We start from the raw sequence: 21,542 nt of genomic DNA, 5'->3' as shown, positions 1-21,542 counted from the left end.
GTTGGGGGTGACCAGGCCTGCAGGGGAGGGAATTGTGGGGTGGGGGGGGATCAGGCCTGCAAACATCATCGGGCCTAAACTGGCAGTCAGACATCCCCCAAGGCGTCCTAGATTGGAGAGGGTGCAGGCCGGGCTAAGGGACACCCCTCTTCCCGTGCACAGATTTTGTGCACTGGGCCTCTAGTAATAATATAAGAATAAACTCTATGTTTAGCATATTCACAACTGTAGATCTACTTTTGCCTATACCTGTAGTGAGGATATAGAGAATTTAGGAAAATAAAAAGAATATGTAAACAAAATTTGAGAAACATTGTGAAAATGTTTTACCATATCCAATTATATCTGCCTACATATCTAATCACTGTCCTATGAAAAATAGTCCGGCTGGTGTGGCTCTGGTTGAGCATTGAGCCATGAACCAAGAGGTCACTGGTTCAATTCCCAATAAGGGTGCCTTGGTTTTGGGCATGTGCAGAAGGCAGTTGATTGATGATGTTTCTCTCTCATCGATATTTCTCTCTCTTTATACCTCTCCCTTCCTCTCTCTCTAAAAATCAATAAAAACATATAAGAAAACACAAAATAAAAGTCCACTTCAATATAGTTCATTATTGAATTAATAGGAACTTGGAGATTTGATCTAATAAAGCAACGTACACTTCATAGTACAGCAAACCCATGATGGCATCATAAAATGTGGAGAAGCCCAGGATTGGAGTATAGAGTATCTACCCTGAGAACTACCTGATATTTACAAAGCTGTTGTATTACTTTCAGTACAATGATATTGTTTATATACGAATATAGTTCAAATTAATTTGCTTAACCCTATTACAAATAGAAACTATTTTAAAATTAGATTTCCCCATCCTAGTTGGGATGTTGAAAAAAATTTAATGTTGAAAGCTTAAACTGAACAATTTAAAAATAGCTCATGTAGGTAAGCTGGAAAAAATAATTATAAAAACCTGAAAATATAGATTTAAAGCCCAGTTATCTAGAATTCTTAGATGCTAGTCATTTTTGATTGAGCACTTAGAGCTTCGTCTATTTCTCTACCTTGCCTAGCTGCCATTTCTCAATTATGAAAGGTACTAAATGTCCACCTTTTGTCAGTAGCATAGAGTAGTCATTTAAAGAAGATGGTAGCAGGTCAGACACGTGAAAACATGTAAAGAAAAAAATTAAGGTGTTAGGTCTAAATTCAGGACTATTAGCATATTCAAGATGGTAGCAGTATGGACTAAGCCTTGGCACAAGTGAAAGATGGGAGTGTCCGAACTCCTAGGATTAACAAGCTCCCTCACGAAGGGAAGGATAATACTTCTGTGTACAGTCCTCAATGGCAAACGTAGCCCTAGGTACAGCTGCAGTGACAATTATTTCAGTGGCCTTAAAAATATCTATAAAGTATCATAGATTTAACATGTAAAATTAAGATCAGTGTATACTAAATATTTTCTAAGAATCTCTGATTTTGTGACCAAAGATCTGAATAATAAACAAATTATGGTGTGCTTTCTTTTTCCCCCAGTAACATAATAAACACCTGGATAGTTGGCTAAATTTTTCAATATTCATCTGTCTAATAGTTCAGGAATAGTCAACATTTCAATAACAATTTTATTTGCTTTTTATAGCCCTGGATTGGGTATTGTTTTGTTTTTTTGTTTTGTCCTAAGTCTACATTTTTTTCTTGCCATTTGCTATAATTAGAGATAGAGGTTTAGAGCTTAGCATTTGCAATATCTTACTGTTGAATTAAAAATGTCAGTTGATGGCATGTCGATAGCAGTATAGTGGACAATGTTTATTTATTTTCATAGCTTGAGTGCTACTTGACTCTGACTGAATGGTTTTCTGTTACAAGATTTTCTTTGGTTTATAAGCCTGCTTTACCTTGACTTCTGAATATGCTAAAATCCTTTACTTCTGCCCTTGGTTATAACACCTTTTATTTTTGAACATTTAAAATGCTCTCAAATCTTTACCAATAATAAAGGTGTTGACTATTTTAATTAGTTAGTATGGACAAAATAAAGACAAAGGAAAGTCCTTTGTCTTGTCATTTGATGGCTACAATAAAAACAGAAAAGTTAATTGATTTTCTTTCACAAGAAAATTATGCTGGTTTCTTTGCTACCTGTTACTACCCATAAAGATTTGAGTTTTTGAATCCTCAACAGTAAACATCTTAAAAAATGTATAACCTTGCTTAAAATAACCTAAATATGCCACAAAAAATTGTCAGCTTTATGGTTACTTCATTATAGAGTGAAATAAACTCGAGGAAGATGGAACTTAGTGTGGCAACTGGCATTCTATAATCTGTAAACACTTTCCTTAATTTTGCCCCTTTGCAGTGAGTGTCAGCAGAATGGCTCTCTCTTTTGTGGCTTTGTTGGCAGTAAGTGACATCAGATTAGCACCTGGGAGATGACTTTGTGAAACTGTTCATGGAAATGAATTTGCAGAGTTCAAGGCTGTGGTTTTCTCTATCTCAAATCACCTAGCAACTTTAGATTCAGGCAGAAGTTGGAGTTTATTTTACAAAACAGGAAAAAGCTTTTAAACCAACGTCTTTGAGGTAAATCTGTAGCAAAAGTGAGGCCACCTGCTGTTAAGAAAAGTACTTACACATTCAGCACATTTCTGTCCCCAATAGAGGGTACTGCTGAGTAAAACACTGCCATGATTGTTCAGATCCTATAGGTGGCAGCAGTTCCTGCAGTTTCAAAGCATAACAATGGCTTGATTTCTGGGTCTAAGAATAAAGCTGTCATGAACTCATGGGATCTTTATACTGTAAGGACTCTTCTTTGAAATGTGATACATGAGCAAATTACCATTAGTTTTAGTTTCCCTTTTAAGATTTAAGTAGCTTATCTTTTTTTTAAGTTCCATTTTATATTTTAAATCGTGTCCCCAAATACCAAGTGTTCATGGCCCTAATTTCATGGTGTTACATTATGAAGTATAAATCTTTAGGTTATCTGAGAGAAAGACATGATAGAAACTCCCCCCCTCCCCCAACCCACCCATTACAGGAATAATCCATTGTTAATTTTTACTGCCACTGAAGTCTTGGGAAGGAAATCCTAGTTCCTGTATAAGGGTAATTTTCCTCATGTTCAGGATCTGAGTGGTTAAATGGTTTAACATTGTCATTCAACTTATAGAAGGCTTTGAATCAAATTGTAGCACTTATAAAAGAGTGACTTTGTAACTATCTTTAATAAATACTGGTTCCCTTTAGTAGACCCAGACGTGGGGAAGTAGGCACTCTTTGAGCTTTTCAATCACTTTTTGCCTCTGAGGAACAGCAGTCGTTATCAGTGTGACTGGTCACTTACACACACACCACACACACACACACACACACACACACGCACGCACACACACACACCTCCAACCACCTAAAAGAAATGCACGTTAGATATAAAGAATGTCGCTCTAACCGGTTTGGCTCAGTGGATAGAGTGTTGGCCTGCGGACTGAAGAGTCCCAGGTTCAATTCCCGTCAAGGGCATATACCTTGGTTGCGGGCACATCCCCAGTGGGGAGTGTGCAGGAGGCAGCTGATCGATGTTTCTAACTCTCTATCCCTCTTCCTTCCTCTCTGTAAAAAATCAATAAAATATGTTTTTTTAAAAAAAAATATAAAGAATGTCATTCATTGAATTTTAATGGTCAAAGTGATTATTTAAAAAAAATTTCCTTCCGGTTATTTTATTTAATTCAGGCAGTTGCAAAATCCTAAATGAAGCTAGTGTTTTTTGGGTCCAAGTTAAAATAGTTAAACCTACCTTGAAATGTTTATTCAGAAATTCAGCAAACTTTGTCTTTTTGTTCAAATTAATTATTCAGAAACTTTAAAGTGATAATTTATTAAATTATCAAAATCTGGAATTTTAAATTTTTTCATTTAGGGAAGACTATGTCTTTATTATTTAAGGTAATAGAGTGGTAAATTAATTGCAATGTATGGGAATCTAATATATTTCGAAGGGAAGAGGTTAAACTGCTAATTTTTGGAACTGATCTATTTTTATTAATTAGGTGCTCTTTTGATTCTTGAAATTTAGTTTTTGGACTTAATCTACATCTATTAAGTAAATGCATTATTGAGCTCTAAAATTAAAACCATATTTATATGTATTATACATACTAGTATACATGTAAATATACATATACTATATGTTTCTTATAGATAAAGGAAATACATGTAGGTGTATAAAGGAAAGTAGACAAAGAAAATATTTTTAAGGTATTTAACATTTGGGTCATACAAGGGAAAATATCATCCATATATAAAAATATTTATTTACCTGTAAGTTCAGAATGCTGTTTTTTACAAAGAATGCCTAGTGTTACATATACCTCCATACCCCATTTGATGGCTATGAAAGGAAACATAATTGTAAAAGCAAAAAAGTTTGATAGGAACTTTCCATGCTCTTATTATATATATTGTGTGTATTGTCTGCTGCTTAAGAAACCTATGGTGCTTCAGAGCAGCTCCAGGAGTAAAAATACACATTAATTTATTTTTGAATACTTTTCATATTATAAGCTTATATGAAAACTACTTCTATGGCATAAGGGTAGTTTAATTTTATATATATATATATGTATATATATATATATATATATATATATATATATATATATATATATTCCTTGTTGCTGTTTTTAGCATATTTAAAATAGCTAGCTGCATAGCCAAAATCCAACAAGTAACATTTGCTTAAAGCAAGTCTCTCTCAGTATTCTGGGAGCATTATGATCACTCTTTAAAATCATTTCAGCCAGATACACACCAAGATATTACAAAATAAATTCCATATATTTTTTTACAATTATCTTTCAGAACCTTATGTTAAAATTAATTCCAATTATTTTTCATGTAAATTTTGAATGTAAGCATGATCAGGTTGGTTTGTGAATTTTATGAAGTATTTTAATAAAAGGATTTATTTCCTTCAATGAATTTATATTATTAGCTAACAAGATATTCCCTAATATTAAAGTTGATTTGCCTTTCCTAAGTAAAATTATTTTGAATTTGAAATTCTTCTGAAATGAAAAAATAAAAAGCATTTATTGGGTTAGATATGACAAATACTTGGAGTTGTTTTCAGCAGTTGAAATGTATGTGGGCTTAAAATATAAAGTAAAAAATATTTTAGGCATATAAGTGAAGAAAAAGAAAATGAGATATTTGGTTTAGCTTGAATTGTTTAGATTCATTTAAAGCCAAGTTTTAGTATTTCTTTGCAATTTCCATAATTTAAAATTTTGCCAATCTATTTAAAAATGAATTTTATTTCCCCATATTCAAAAATCATAAGCTTTAACATTAGTAAATATTACCTAAAAGCTGTTCACAGAAACTGGTTACCAGTTTGATAGGACAGGATAAGATTAAATTGCATATTTTGAAGGGAATTTTAAGGCTAGAGATTAGTGTAATAGACTGATAGGGGAAGACTTTCAAGAGAGGAAACACAGTGACTGATATGTCTGAATTTAAGAAAGCAGCAGGTAAAATAAAACCTTGATTCTATGTCATGGTTGGTTAATGAAATTTCTTAAGTGGGATATAAAAAAAATAACCATACAGGAAAAGATTGATAAATTGGTGTACATTACAATTAAGAACTTCTTTTGTTGAGGGAAAAGGCAAGCTATAGAGTAGGAGAAGATATTTGCAATGCATATAACTGGTTAAGAACTTGTTTCCAAAATATAGAGTGTCCCCTCAAAATGTATACACACACTGAATAATTATAAAGGCAGTGTTTATTAAAATACATTTAATTTTCAAAATTGAGCTATCAGCTGTTAAAGTGCATACTTTTTGGGGGCACACCTTGTATATAAAAGGTCAATGGAAAAAGAAAGAACCTAATTTTAGAAATGCATAATACATGATCTGGTACTTCATAAACAGGATATCCAAATGGCCAATAAACAAAGAAAAGTATGCTAAACCTATATAGTCATTAGGGAAATGCAAATTAAAACCACAATGAGATACTGGTACACCCTCAACAGAATGGCTAAAATTATAGATTGACAAAACCACGTGTTGATCAGGATGTGGAGCAACTGAAACTCATATACACTATTGATGGAACTGTTAAAACCATTTGAAAAACTGTTTGACAGTATTTACTAAAACTGAACATGTATGTACCCTGTTTCTTGGCAATTTCACTCTTAACACATTGCAGACCAGTAGTTTTATTGCTAGCTTTACCCAGTGGCCAGATAAGTTTCTATTGAATGAGTACAAAAATCATCTTACAGAAATGTTAAAGGCACGCTTTAAAATTAAATACCCATTGCATTCTGAAGTTATTTATTACATGTTCTTACAAGCTAATATCTTTTTAAAGTATGATACTTTGTAAAACACTGTGTAATATGAAGTGAGAATTCTCATGATCCGTCCGCAATAGAAATGTCTAGTGTATGTGCATCAAAATATGTATACAAGAATGTTTATAGTATTATTCACATACCTAAACACTGGAAATAACACAAAGGCCTATCAACAGTAGAATAATAAATTGTTGTTTGTTCATATAATGGACTACTATAAAAGCAAAGAAAACGAATCGTTTGCACATATAGCCTGGATGAATCTCACAAACATAACGTTGATTAAAAGATGCCCAACTGAAATAATGCATACTATATCATTCCATTTATATAAAGTTCAAAGGCTGTCAAAACTAATCTCTGGAATTATAGATTAGAATAATGGTTACATCTGGGGAGGAGAGAAAGGGCACAAGAAAGCTTCAGGGTGCTGGTAATATCCCGTTTCTCTAACTGTGTTATGACTATGTAGGCGTGTCCACTTTGTGATAATTCTCTCAATGATGATTTTATTTATTTTTCTGTAAGTAGTACTTCAACAATCAAGTCTAGGAGAGAGAGAGAGAGAGAGAGAGAGAGAGAGAGAGAGAGAGAGAGAGAGAGAGAGACAGTTTCAAGCTTTTGTGCCGGGAGCCGGTCCATCCTTGCTGTTTCAAAGGACCTGGCATATATGGCATACTGTTCTTAAAATGTTTGCTCACCTTCTTGGCACTATGTGTTTTAACCAAGGTCTCCTCTCTGAGAAAGGTTGTTTCCCCAGGTAGGGATTTTCCCCTGAAGTTAGGGAGGGAATAAAACCCCTCAACTAAGTGCCAGGCGGGTAATTAATCACTTTAACTACGAACAATCACACTTAAGCTACATAATCTTTACTCCCTGGAATGGAGATAAGAAACGCCCTAACCTTTGTAATAGAGATTGATAGGATTGAATCAACTGGTATAAATACAGATGTAACAAGACAGAAAGAGACAGAACTTAGAAGACAGAACCAAGAGAGACAGAACCTAGACACAGAAACTGGACACAGAACCTAGAGACAGAACCTAGCGAGAGAACTTGGCTGAAGAACCTAGAGACAGAACCTGGCTACAGAACCTGGATAGAACATGGCAAGAGAACCTGACTAGAACCTGGTGACTGAACCTGGCTGGAGAACCTGGACAGAACCTGGCTGGAGAACCTAGCGAGGGAACATGGCTACAGAACCTGGCCGGAGAACCTGGAGAACCTGGAGAACCTGGCTGGAGAACCTAGCAAGAGAACATGGACACAGAACCTGGCTGGAGATCCTGACCAGAACTTGGCTAGAGATCCTGGCTAGGCTACTGATCAACTGAACGCTATCTCCGTGTCATTCCTTCTTCGCCGACTCCGTCCACACCTTTGGGGATCCCTGGACCTGCTGGGGTTGGACCCCAGCACTTTTGAAATAGAAAACAGTAGAAAAACAGGCCAGAAAGTTCTGGAGGCTTTTTTTTCATATTTGGGGGAGGTCGGTGATTCACAGACAAGATAAATCAATATTATTCACTTAACCACAAACCCATAGTGTACTGATGTTGTTCATATAAGGCCGCCACGTGGCAAGGTTCTGCGGGTGGTTTTTGTTTATCTACATGGGGTAGTGATTATACTAGTATACCCGAGTGTTGTCAGAAGCCAGGAGCTTCAGTCACAGAACTTAAAGTCATCGAACTTGGAGCACATGTTGCTTAGCACTGATGCCACTTCCTCCTGAAAGCCTTTCCTGACCTATTAGTTCTAACCAGTTGCTTTTCTTCCATGCATTCCCAGTATTAATCCTGGGTGTGCCCACTCCTCACACTGTGAACTTCTTGAGGGAGCAACTTTTTCTTTTGTACGATCAAAATTCCAGCGCTAGCCTAGTGCTTGGTGCTGAGTAAAATAATTACATGAGTGAATGTAAGTCAGATGTTTATAGCATGAGAGGTACCTGTGTTTAATTATGTTATAGATAGATTTGATCATTTTTGAAATATATAATTCTTGTTAGCACAGAAAATTAGGATGAAGAATTTAGGACTATTTTTTAGTCATTTGCCTTTTGTTGTTATTGTAGTTAAGTTATACAGTAAAGTAGAAACTTGGAAAGGCCTGGTATTCCTGCTTCTAGAACATAGCACTTTTCTCAAAACAACAGTGTGCTTTTCTTTTTTCTTTTTTTTTAAAAAAAATCTTTAATTTCTCTATTGGTTAAGGTATTACAAATGTGTCCTCATCCCCCCATTAACCCCCCCCCCACACACACACACACACACTCATGCTGTCATCCCCCTGTTGTCTGTGTCCATTGGTTTGGCTTATATGTATGCATACAAGTCCTTTGGTTGATCCCTCCCCCCCCCCCCCCGTGTGCTTTTCTTGAAAGTCTCTTGTTACTATATAAAAATGTGAAATTATTTCTTTTTCCTGATAATATAGAGCTTTGTGATATTTTGAAATTGCTCTTCAATTATTTACAACTAAAAAATAACTTTATAGGAAAGTTATTATAGATAACTAGAGGCCCAGTGCACAAAATTCATGCACAGAGAGGGGGATCTCTCAGCCCGGCCTGCACCCTCTCCAATCCTGGACCCCTCGGGGGATGTTCGACTGCTGGTTTAGTCCGATCCCTGTGGGCCTAAACTAGCAGTCAGACATCCCTCTTACAATCCGGGACCACTGGCTCCTAACCGCTTGCTGCCTGCCTGCCTGATCACCCCTAACCCCTCTGCCTGCTGGCCTGATCACCCCTAACTGCTCCCCTGCTGGCCTGATTGTCCCTAACTGCTCCCTTGATGGCCTGATCTCCTCTAATTGCTCCCCTGATGGCCTGATCTCCCCTAACCGCCTCTGCCTCAGCCCCCGCACCCAGGACCCAGGCTTCCCTCTCTCTGGCCGGCCGCAGGCACCTGGGACCTCCAGGGGCTTGGCCTGGGCTGGCCGCAGGCACCTGGGACCCCCTGTGGCTTCTCCCGGCCCATCTGCAGGCTCCCGGGACCACGGAAAACTTCTCCCGGGACCACAGGCAACTTCTCCCAGGCTGGCTGCAGCCTCAGGTGCCCAGGATCGCAGGCAACTTCACCCAAGCCCAGCTTTGTCCTGAAGGACATCCAGAAGATGTCTGGTCTAATTAGCATATTACCCTCTTATTAGTATAGTTCAGTGATGGCGAACCTATAACACGCGTGTCAGAGGTGACACACGAACTCATTTTTTTGGTTGATTTTTCCTTGTTAAATGGCATTTAAATATATAAAATAAATATCTCATACTAACATTATTGACATAATGTTCTCCAAAAGACATGCCCCCCCCCCCCCCCCATGTATCAGTTGTCTATTTTTAGGGCTTTGAAATGTGTAGATTTGCCAGTATATAATTCAGTAATATCTGGCTATGTTATTTTTAATAACTCATTTGTAAAGTGATATTCAATTATGTCGATATAAAATAAGGAGTCAAGACTTTAAGATATTTATTAGAAATTAGAAAAGCCTTACTTTTATTAGGCACATTTAAAATATTTATTAATATGTTTAATTTAAAAAAAATGTTTTTCCTGCAAAAAGCTTTATTGTTTCATTTGGTCCAATTCATGGGAGAGGGCTTCAGGGTGGTTAAAAGAATGGCTACTAGTTTGGGGAGAGGCTCAGGTAAAAGCCAGACACTAGGGGATGCAGAGGGGCCCCTTAAAGGCCTCTGGGCTCCACAGGCTCCTAGTCGTGCCTGAGGGTGAGCCTGTAGAAGAGATACTCGCCCAGCCCAGCCTGGGGGCCGGGCAGCCTGTGGAGGTGAGTTAGGTGTCGTCCATCTTCCTGATGAGTTTCACCCCCTCACCCAGGAAGTGGTTCTGCAGGAAGTCAGAGAGCTGAGGGTCTGCCCAGTTAGAACCAGGGCCTGCAGCTCCAGGAGGGCCTAGTTCAGGCTCCTCTCCAAGGCCAGGGCGGCTTCCATACACCCTGAGTTTTGCCCACTCATCTTGGGGAGACTTCAGCACGACCTGGAGAGAATGCGGCCACTGCACTGGTTTTGTAACGCACTTCTCCACCAACTCCCAGAAGAAGTGGCCCACACCCTCCAGAGCCACATCGTCAAGTCAAGGTCAAAATAGAAGCCAGAGAGAGGTACGTGTGGAGGGCCCGCAGGTGCAGGTTGGCCAGGCGGTGACCGCAGCCTCCACCTCGCTGGAATAATTCTGACGAATTTGGAAGCTCATGGTTGTTGGGCAATAAGGAGTTAAGGTAGAAAAACCCCCCCATGTGTTGGCTGGTCTCGGAGGTGGTTCTGAAGGTGGTGACTGGATAAGACGCAGGAGAGTGGTCAGAGGCTGGAAAAAGGGGTGTCCCTGGGTCTGTTCTGTCCAAACACTGTTGAAGCAAGAGACAGATCCAGGACCATCGAGGAAACTGCCTAATTTTCAAAAGAGTTGATTTCAGTAGGCGGTTTTCTTGTTTTGCTATACTATTTAATTTTGGAAGTATTTTATTTTTCCTCTAGTCTAATGGTTTCCAGATCTATTTGTCCATGGAAAAAAATTTTGTTATTGTTCTCCCAGTCATTGTTTTTATGTTATTGAATTTATTGGGGTTATATTAGTTAATAAAATTATATAGGCTTCAAGTGTACAATTCTATAATATATCATCTGTGTATTGTATTGTGTGTCCACCACCCAAAACCTGGTCCCTTCCATCACTGTTTATCCCTTGTTTACCCTCTTCTGCCTGCCCCCACCCCCTTTCCCTCTGGTAATTACAATAATGTAGTCTGCGTCTTGAGTTTGTTTTTTTCTTTGCTTAGTCCCTTCATTTTTTCACTCACCCCCCTCAACCTCCCCTCCCCCGACAGCTGTCAGTCTATTCTCTGTATCTGTGAGTCTGTTTGTATTTTGTTTGTTTATTTTGTTTATTAGATAAGTGAAATTATATGGTCTCTGACTGGCTTATTTTAGTTAGCATAATGCCCTCTAGGTCCATCCATGCTGTCACAAAAGGTAAAATTTCCTTCTTCTTCTTTTTTTCTTTATTGATTAAGGTATTACATATGTGTCCTTATCCCCCAAGATTTCCTTCTTTTTTACGGCTGAGTACTATGTCCATGTAATATTTTTTATATTATGATGTCATGGCAGAACTCTAAAATGAATTCATAAGATATAATAGTACATTGTAATACCTAGATTAAAATTGACAGAAAAATAAAAACCCTATAGACTATTTTCAGGGAAAAGTGGTGATTGTGATAGTTATGCTTTAAAATTTTCATAAGACAATGGAAGAAATAATGGTACATATTAGAAAAAATGGGTTGTATAAAGAACAAGAAAAACTCAATTTAAAATGAAGTTTAAAAAGTCTTTCAATGAGAACAGTTTTTATTTCTTATCACATATCTATTTAATATAAGGATGTCTCATAGTTGGATCTGCATACCAGGTATAACATCCAGTCATATTATTATATTTTATATTTAATGTAGAGAAATATGAAAATCCTTTTTTACATATATATGTTGTATGAAAAGGAAAAACATACAGATTATTTAGCAACATCTAGCTTCTCTTGAATCAGACCATTCCAAAGTGTTTAATTATTTAATTATCAACAGCTCACTGCTCATTTTTTTCTAGCAACTAGAAAGCTCTATTTGTCTTCATTTTGAAGCGCTTTGGATTTCGAGCACATGAGTATTATAGCTCATGTTCCAGGAGCCGTATTTTACTAGTTGAGCAGTATTTTAGTTTTGTTTCTTTCTTTCCAACCTACTCATTCAATAAAATCAAAATTCAACTTTACTATCTCCTTTGTAAAATATTTACAATTGAACAAACTGGAGGAGAAAATGGAAGAGGAGAAAACAGTGATGAGGTCACTTAAGAGTGATAAGTAAATGCAGAGTGTGCCGGGGATTAGGACAAGGTCTTTACTATTTTCCTTTTGCGAGGTTTCCAGCAGCTCATGCAAAGGGCTGCAGGGAGTTGTGGGGGAGGTCCAGTATAGGGCACTAAGGGGTGTTAGAGAACTTTAAAAAATAATAGAATTGAAAGTTGACCTACTTTTAATTATTACCAGGTATCAGCAATTTTAAGAAATGCCAGTGATAAAATATTTCCTACTGGGTAGATCACTCCCACCAGGACCCGCTCCATTGGTTTCCAGTGTATTAAGAAAAATTGAGGAAATGCTAGAACAGGGTTACAAAAATTGTGAAATATTTTAAATGTCTTTATTTAATAAATTAATTCTTTTAGTATAAAAATCAATCTAATTGAGCTATTCATAAGTTAATTACATAGTTAAAAAAAAAATTCACAGTGCACGATGATGATAAAATACCTTGTCCTTCAATCCTGTCAGCCTATCTCTTGTGACTATACATCTGACCTCCTTTTGAGGTTCTTTGAAATTGTGTGTGAGGACCATACACTTTTCTTGCTGCTGGGTTCCTTTTACCCATTGCACCCCCTGAACCAGAATAAGCCCTGTTTAATTGGTAACTGATCACCTTAAAGGATCCTTGAGAATAAACATTATTTAAAACTATAAAAAGAATTTCTTAACAAAATCTTGGAGAGTATGAAATTCAGAAAATGTTTTCTTTCTTTTTTAAAAAAATTAAGTAGCCTGACTTAGTTTTACTAAAAATATTGATGCATCTTTTCTCCCCCAGATTTATTGACATATAATTGATTCATCTTAAATCCAGATTCCAAGCTGACCAACTTTTTGAAATACGATGTATTAGTTAGTAGTTTGAGAACTACAGATGTGTGACCATTATCATTTAGATTTTAATCATGTTTATTGGTCATTTGATCATACTACATAAGATAGAGTATGTCCCCAAAAGACCAGATAACTTGGTACTAATAAAAAGGCAGGTATTAAACAGAAATCTGAGAGAGATATGAAGAATAATAAAATTATTTCTCTTATAAAGCACTTGAGATTTTATTTGTCTGCAGAATACTGACATGTGAGAATAAAGAAGGATATTCATTAATACTGACTAACATTTATTTGTAATGTTAACAGAAGCAGATAATACTTGAAAGTAAAGCTTCAACAATAGCTAAGAGTTTATTTTCTCTTAAAATCATCAGCTTTCATAAAATTATATTGTATTTTTTTATTTTCCTATTTTTTTATGGTGTGTCAGTATTTCTGTCCAACATGGACAATAGTATAAGCTGTCAAGTTTCTAAAAGTGCTTTAAGTTTCTCAACTCCTTTTATTTCTAGATAAAAAATTAAAATATAAAAAAATGTTTTAGAAGTTTAAAAAACCTGATCGTGATAAGCAGTGTAACTAAGGTGTTTTGCATCTGGAAGTATATTTATTTGGCCAACATTACTGAGGGTTTGCCCTCAGTAATTGACCATGGGGACGACATGTCTTGACATATCTTCCTTGGACCCAGTGTCACTGATGTGGGTTTGTGGGTTGGCCATTCTTCACCACTTGATCCCGTCTTTGATGGTCATCAGTGATGGCGTTACTATTTATCAGCGCTAAAAATAGGATACAGTTCTTTACAGAGCACATAAGGGATAGGCCTTTCTTTAAGGCCTTTGTACATACTTTAAAGGTTTATTGTAGCAGAACATGCTTCTTTCATTGTATTATCTTTTGGGGACGTACTAGATCTTATTTTTTGCTATATTAAACAATGGTCAACAGAAAAAAAATTGCTTTGAGTCCTAAATAAGTTATAGATAAGATCTTTAGAAGAAAGTCACCTATGCCAGGGATCTTAGGCGTAAGAAACAAATTGCCTTTGGATATGTGCTGTGTATTTAAAAACCAAGTGACAAAGCTTTTTTTTTTTTTTTTTTTAAGTTTTAGCTCTGAACTTCTCTTCCAGCCCTGTTTGAAAACCTGTTCTGTCTTTTGCACCTAAGCAACTCAAGAGTATGTACCAGTACTCTTCTTTGTTTTGCAAAGTACTAGTCAAACAATTGATGCTAAAAATAATTTATTTTATAATAATGATTTTTGCTTTTTGTTGATGTTCTTGATGAGATTTTTCCTGAGGCAAGTTGATGAGGACATTCTGACCACGTGATTTTTACCTGCTGCCATTGACTTTTCCTTTTTGAAGTGAGACTAAGCTTTTGACAGCTCTTTCTTTGATAATTCATAGGAGAAAAGCCTTCAGGAAAAATAATTGTACTTGATTGTAAGGGGTAACTAAATTTCTTTGTTGTTTGTTTTTTGGAATTGTGTTAAAGAAAATTGTGAAATGTAATGACTAACTGTATTTTTGAAGGTTTTTGCTTTGTTTATTTCCTTCATCAAAACAAACAAACAAACAAACAAACAAAAAAAGCCCTTGTAAGAAAACCAGTAACTGTTAACCCTAATTTATTTTTACTCTTCAAGTGACATTACTTTTAACTGGCTACATTTGGATAATAAAAGCCATGGATTTTAAACCACTTAGTAATTTGGTTTCATTTTTAACACAAATAACACCTTTTCATCCATTTTATATAAACTTCAAACAACATATGTTTTAACTTACTGCCAAATAAGAAGAAATGTGTTACATTAAAGTGCATGTTGTTTGCTTGCGCATTTGGAAATACCATTCATTTTATAGCAATTTTGAGTTATTTTTCTGTCACTTTGTATTCCTATTCAAAGAGACATACAGAAACCCTCACTCAAAACAACTCCCTTAGGGTTTACTCCTGGATGTCAGTAGACATGAGCGGGGAGGTACAGTACACAACAAGCTTAGGTCATAGAAATGTCAACTCTGGTGACTTGCATTTATTATTATCTTTTGAATTGTGCCCTCTTGAAATTCTGTGAGTGGATTTAAATATATTTCTTTTATGTTGAGGTGAGCAAAGGAAAGATACCACCTCATTGGTTTTTTCCTTCTCTCTGTTGATATAAAAATTTGAGACACTCATTCTCTAGGACTTGGTCCAGATTTTAAAAATGCTTTTTCCAAAGGATAATGCATATAGAATGTGAAATGTTAATAAAAGACTAGAAAATAAAAATTGAAACTTTTTCAATGTTAAGATACAATTTAAAGTGTTAGATTGTTTCTAATTTCAGGAAGTAAAACAGGTATTAGAGATTCTGAGCAAAATAGATTTTGTTGTGTTCTTGTTCTGACTTTGCAGGACTAGAGGCAGTCTTTTGGTTGAGAATTTTGAGGGGTAAGGGAATGAGCCAGTGTAGATACTAATATCTATTTTGCCTCTAATTAGTTGTGTGGCCTTGGGCAAACCATTTTATTATAGGGGCCCAGGCTTCATAACTGTAAAAGTTTAAGTTCTGATCTGATAGCCACAGTGGTCCAGGAGCCCTCCAGGATAGTGCAAGGGACGAGAGGGGTATGGGGTCGGATGAGATGCCTAAGAAGGTATCTCAGATTTAGTGTTATTGGGTGTCATAAACACCTATGGGAAAAGGAGGTTGTTAAAAATAGCTGATAATATGGATGTTTCATCTTTTTTCTTTACACCCCCTATAAACTGCAACAAATTCAATTTAGTAGTCATCAACAGAAGGTGAGGGTAAGATTTTTCTCAGACAATGAGAAACCATCACAACTGTTACATTGATGGCTGTGCCATTATATTTATTTATTTTTTTACAGTAGTTTCCGTATTTTTCTACAAATTGAAAAGTTTGTTAGAGAGTGCTTTGTGTTTTTTCTAGTGCTCTGCAGAAGATTATATGGCAAGCTCTTTGTCTGGAAAGGGTATGAGGTAGTCTGTTTGCCAATTTGCTCTCCACACTGCCTACTTGTCTGTCTTCTCTATTTAAAACAATTGAAAAGCATTGTAGGATAAGATGTAGATGAATGATAGAATATAGCTCTTCTGAACCTTCATTGTGGTTCTAAGAAAATAGGTCAATGAAAGGTTAGACAGGATTACTTCTTGCAGAAATATAGAAATATTTTAGAAGTCCTTTTCCACTTTAAATTATACCAAGAGGATGTGGTTTCTTTTAAAGAATATAGATCAGAGTTATGTAAAACATACTAATTAGTATAGGAAAGAGAGCCCCCTTTACAGCAGATTAGATTTAGATATAATTTATAATTAGTAAATTAGAAAATTTAAAAACAGCCCTAGACAGTTTTGCTCAGTGGATAGAGCATCTGAAGGGTCCTGGGTTCGATTCTGGTCATGGGCATGTACCTGGGTTGCAGGCTCGATCCCCAGCCCTGGTCAGGGCCCGTGTGGGAGGCAGCCAATCGATGTCTCCCTCTCACATCGATGTTTCTCCCCCCCCTCCCCTCCTTTCCACTCTCTCTAAAAATCAATGGAAAAATATCCTCAGGAGAGGATTAACAAAAAAAACAACAACAAAAAGAAAATTTAAAAACATCCCCAGGAGCTTTCTCTGACCTATCATATCTCCTGGCCCTATTGAGTTAGGAGCTCCTCTGTGAAGCTCTTAGGGACAATAATCTATGTTTTACTCTCACATACATCATGACTAGCGATTAATAATCCTACACCATAATTCAGCAAAGACCCCCCCTCCCCCCGTCTTGCATTCAGAATAAGGCCATGTTTATGCTGGGCATTAATCAAATTTATGATTTTTAAAATATCAAAGCATTTGAAGTTTTTGCTATGAAAGTCCTCAGTATAATTTTACTGTCCTTATATTGACTGATCTAAAGATTTGACTATTAATTTAACCAGCATTATTACACTTTTCCTCTAGAATAAATCAAAGCTCTTTATATTAATTGATCCCTTACTGTCTTATAACAATAAAGACTATTCAGCAGTCATACTTTTCAGATACTGTTGCACAGTATTGTCAATACTTGAAGAGAAGAACAGCTGTTGTCTAGTGAGTGAGGGTTAAAGGTAAACACTCCCTACTGATTCAAAGAAACACAGTAATCCTATGTGTAAATAGAGCTCAGTAGAAAATATGGTCAGATTTCATGTATATTTTATAGAGTAATAACAGCATTTTTCACTTTTGGATAATACAGCTTTTAGAGCCCACCCTTATAGGTGACTCGTCCATTGCCATATGCCTGGCAGGCACTCAATAAATATTAGCTGACGATGAGATGAATATCCTTCCTTTTCAGTTTTGCACATGAGATAACCAAGTTTTTTAGGTAGAGTTAATTAATATCTGGTGGTCTTCTACATTCCCAATGGGATATAGAATATAGACTTTGAATTATCTCTCTTCATCTTAGATAAATTTGTAAAGTCACCAAAGTAATTGTCCCAGTTTTGGACTTGGGAAATGACATTTAAATAAGTAATGGTAAGACATCTAAGTGTATTGTGTGGGCATCTGGGGAGTCTGATATACTTATTTGCTTGTGAGAGCCTTGGTGCTCCTGACAGTAATATTTGTTTGCATCATTTTGTTGCATTATTAGTGCAACACTTATTATTGATTCATGCAATGTATTTGCTATGGTTCCTTTGTTAAAAATGAGACAAAATACGAATTAAAACCAAATACAGTTTTAAAGGCTCCAAAGTAAATTAGAAAGATGGTTTCACACATCTTCAAAAATTATGGTTTTAAATTTTAGCATTTTATTAAATGTTTAGTTATCTGTCAGCATCCCCAATAATAACTAAAACCATAATAAATTTTATTAGGATGTGTTATTCCTAAAATTAAAAAAAGGAAACAAGCAAAAGAGAGAGGCAGAGAGAGAGAGAGAGGGAGGAAGGGAGGGAAAGAGAGAGGCAGAGACAGAGTGCGAGAGAATATGAAGGGCTATCGGAAGTCAGAGAACAGCAAGAAAGTGAAGACTCTACACATCAGAACCGGATTCTGACACAGATCAGTTCAGACACTTGCTGGCTGTGGGGGCAGGATGGGCTCTTCTTGTCAGAAGAGAAATCCGGAGCCTAGGCCAGTGGTGAAGAAGGGGGGGCCTGTGTGTGGAAGGGAGCAGGACAGTAGAGTGGAATGTTGTGATTAAGATTGGACAGGTAAGGTGATTCATGATGAAGATAGGTTGAAATAAAGACATCAGAGATCATGGAGTGTAGTTAAGACATAAGCATTTTGAAAGAGTGTTACCCTGGGAAGCCCTTGGGAATTTAAATATGTGTGTCTATTAAGAGAGATCAGCCTTAGTGAGCCTTTATTTATTAATTATTAATTAATTATTCAGAAAATAAGTGACACTTAACCTCTCTAGGCTACTTCAGTACAATGACATGACTTCAGGTTGAAGAGTTGGCCAGGTTATATCAACATTCAGAAATATAGCTATCAACCCTAGCCAGTTTTGCTAGGGCTTATACCTTGGTTGCAGGCTTTTTCCCCACCCAGCCCTGGATGGGGTATCTCTCTCACATCGATGTTTCTCTCTATCCCTCTCCCTTCCACTCTCTAAAAAAAATGAATGGAAAATATCTTCAGGTGAGGATTAACAACAACAAAAAAGAAATCTAGCTATTCATTTTCTCAGTTTTGGTGATGGGTCATGTAAAATACTTTTTAAATTGTCTAACACAAGATTTGGCTCTTCTTACACCTAGAAGTTGAAGTATAAGAAGCTCTTTGTTAGCTAATAGAGTGGGTTGATTAGTCCTTTGCTAAATTAGACATCTGGAATTGCATCAATGTATATAGGCAGAAACACACACATATACATTATGTAAGGTTAAGATCTATTAAGCTAAATATATTCATTAGTATCACTGAGGAGATGCTCTGTCTTTTGTCATGTCTCTTGCAAAAGCTGCCAGTTCTGTTAGCAGTGGTTTTGATGATAAAATCCTGTAATTCAAGAGGTTGGCTTATTCAATGAAATAACTGCTACCTTGAACAGTGCTGGACCAACTGTGGGGGGTCTGTTTTCTTGAGACCTGGAAAGCTGTTCTGTTTGCTAAACAAAGGAATTGTTGATTTCAGTGATTTAATTCCGCTTTTGGCTAAAGGCTGCTGAATGAAAACAGTGCTTATTTGGGAAGGAATCTGTTGCTAAGGCAACTGATATCTCCTTAATTATTGGCCAATATTCCCATATGAGACTAGTCTCTTTTGATTGTTGGAAGTAACCAATTTTCCTGAGCACTTTCAAGTCTTGAATTTGGTGGTGATGCTGGGTTGTGGGGAAAGGATTTATCTCTAATATATAATCAGAAAGCTCCCACCTGGTTTGGCATAGCAAAGGTACTGTTTGGTAGTGGTGATGGTGGTGTGTGTGTGTTAAAATATAGATAACCACATCAAATTTGCACAATATCCTGCATTTGAAGAGGTCTTATTACTTTAGTTGTAGTTATGAGATTAGTGACCCGGGTTCATTCTTTTTTTAAAAACATTGAATTCTTTGCTATCTGTAAGAAAATATGTTTAATCAGTCATTTATTCTCAAGAATGGGCAGATATAAAGAGAAACTTATACATACTCTTGAGTAATTATGCTAACCAAGACTGTCTTTAGAACTGTCTGCTGTCATTTATGTGAAGGTCATTTTTCGAATGTATCTAGTGATGCATATATTGATCTTGAAAAATGGCCTCTTTTTGCCTATCACTTTGTAGGATCATGTAAAAGACTTACAGTTTCTTGTCTCTCAGCAGTGCAGTTGCTCGATCATCTAAAATTAACTGAAGCTTTGACTATGGTCAGGCTCAAGTTCTAGTGTATTAATATTATACTTCATAATTATTCATAATTATTCTTCTAGTGTGAAGGTCATATAAGAAATCAGTACAATTCTGACAAAATGGGAGTTTGTCTTTATAATTTCATTGTATGTCTTTTAAATAATTACTGTGGATCATAAAGACCATACGTTATCTCATGTCCTTACAACAAAATGGGAATTCACTGCACTTGTCCTCTGACCAGCCTGGTGAGCACAGATGAAATTCCTCTAATATTACTCAGGGTGTCCCAGGTCGTCTAGGTGAGTGGATGTGAGATTCTGAAGTGTGACTGTGATTTTTGTGCTGTGGACCATCTGGATTTTGCAGGAGCTTCATGTGAAAGGCTTTTGTGATACTTTTAGATGATTATGGTGTGCCAAGCCAGCTCAGCCAAGGGTTAGGTGAGCCTGAGGGGGGGCGATGAAGGATGTAGAAAAAACAGACCAAGAGAATAAGCTGGGTCTAGGTGAATCTTCCTATGCCTGGCTGAGGCCACAGAGAGAGATCCAGACAGCAAGCTGAGCCTTTATTTTATAGCCAGAGGGAAACAAGGTAGTGGTCACCATAGTTACAATGTTGTTGTGAGTTTCACTTGTTTTGGCAGCACTTGCTGCATCTCCCTCAGCCCCATTAGCTACCCAGATGAGATCTAGGGAGCTTCATAAGGTCAAGCCTAATTATGCTAAGAGGGCTGTGTCCTCTAAGCTGAGACTTGTTTGTGGCTTTGCCAATAGGCCAGTCCGAGGCTTAACCCTATCCAGCCGTGGGCAATCTATGGCCCGCGGGCCGGATCCGGCCCATTTGAAATGAATAAAACTAAAAAAAAAAAAAAAAGACCGTACCCTTTTATGTAATGATGTTTACTTTGAATTTATATTAGTTCACACAAACACTCCATCCATGCTTTTGTTCCGGCCCTCCGGTCCAGTTTAAGCACCCATTGTGGCCCTCGAGTCAAAAAGTTTGCCCACCCCTGCTATGGCCGCTCCCTACATTATGGTTATAGTTCTTATTCAGGATTAGTCTTTCCACGTGTCATTAATAGGAATGACATTGATTTTACATGTTGGGTTGAATATGAAAAGCTTGCACTATGTATTGGAACAATACTTGAGTTGGATTTCATGTACATATTTATGATCTATTTTAGACTTTCAGAGCTCCACTCTTCATTTTAAATAGTCACAAGAAGTAACTACAAATAAGATTCATTTGATGAAACAATTAAAATACATGAACATGCACAATAGCCTGCAGCAGTCTTGACTGAAATAAGTGTGAAGCTACAGAATATAGGTTCAAAGTGGTTGCTGTCCTTACGTGGGTCTTTTGTATCTTTAGTCTAGTTCTCATGTGTGAGTTCTGCAGCATTTACCCAAGTTCTTCCACTTAAGGCTGCAAATGTAATCATACAGTTAAATCTAGGATGCATTTTGAATTAGCCTTCTTTTTTATTAATTTAAAAAAATATCTTTTTATTAATTTCAGAGAGGGAGGGAAAGGGAGAGAGAGA

The 21,542-nt window shown here is 36.6% G+C and overlaps 1 protein-coding gene and 1 pseudogene across 2 annotated transcripts in view; one reads left to right on the top strand and one right to left on the bottom strand.

The window, feature by feature from the left end:
- LOC308525747 (ferritin light chain-like) overlaps positions 1-10,615 on the bottom strand; it is a 1,112,779-nt pseudogene extending 1,102,164 nt beyond the window's left edge. The window contains exon 1 of the transcript in view: positions 10,424-10,615. The product of the transcript in view is annotated as a ferritin light chain-like (transcript). The remainder of the gene's footprint in view (positions 1-10,423) is intronic.
- The window catches only part of CAMKMT (calmodulin-lysine N-methyltransferase), a 281,601-nt gene that overhangs the window by 68,676 nt on the left and 191,383 nt on the right, over positions 1-21,542 (top strand).

Source organism: Myotis nattereri (genome assembly GCF_964212035.1).
Source record: "Myotis nattereri genome assembly, chromosome: 10".
Lineage (NCBI taxonomy): Eukaryota > Metazoa > Chordata > Mammalia > Chiroptera > Vespertilionidae > Myotis > Myotis nattereri.
Note: the sequence above shows the minus strand (reverse complement) of the source record. Positions and strands in the feature narration are given on the sequence as shown.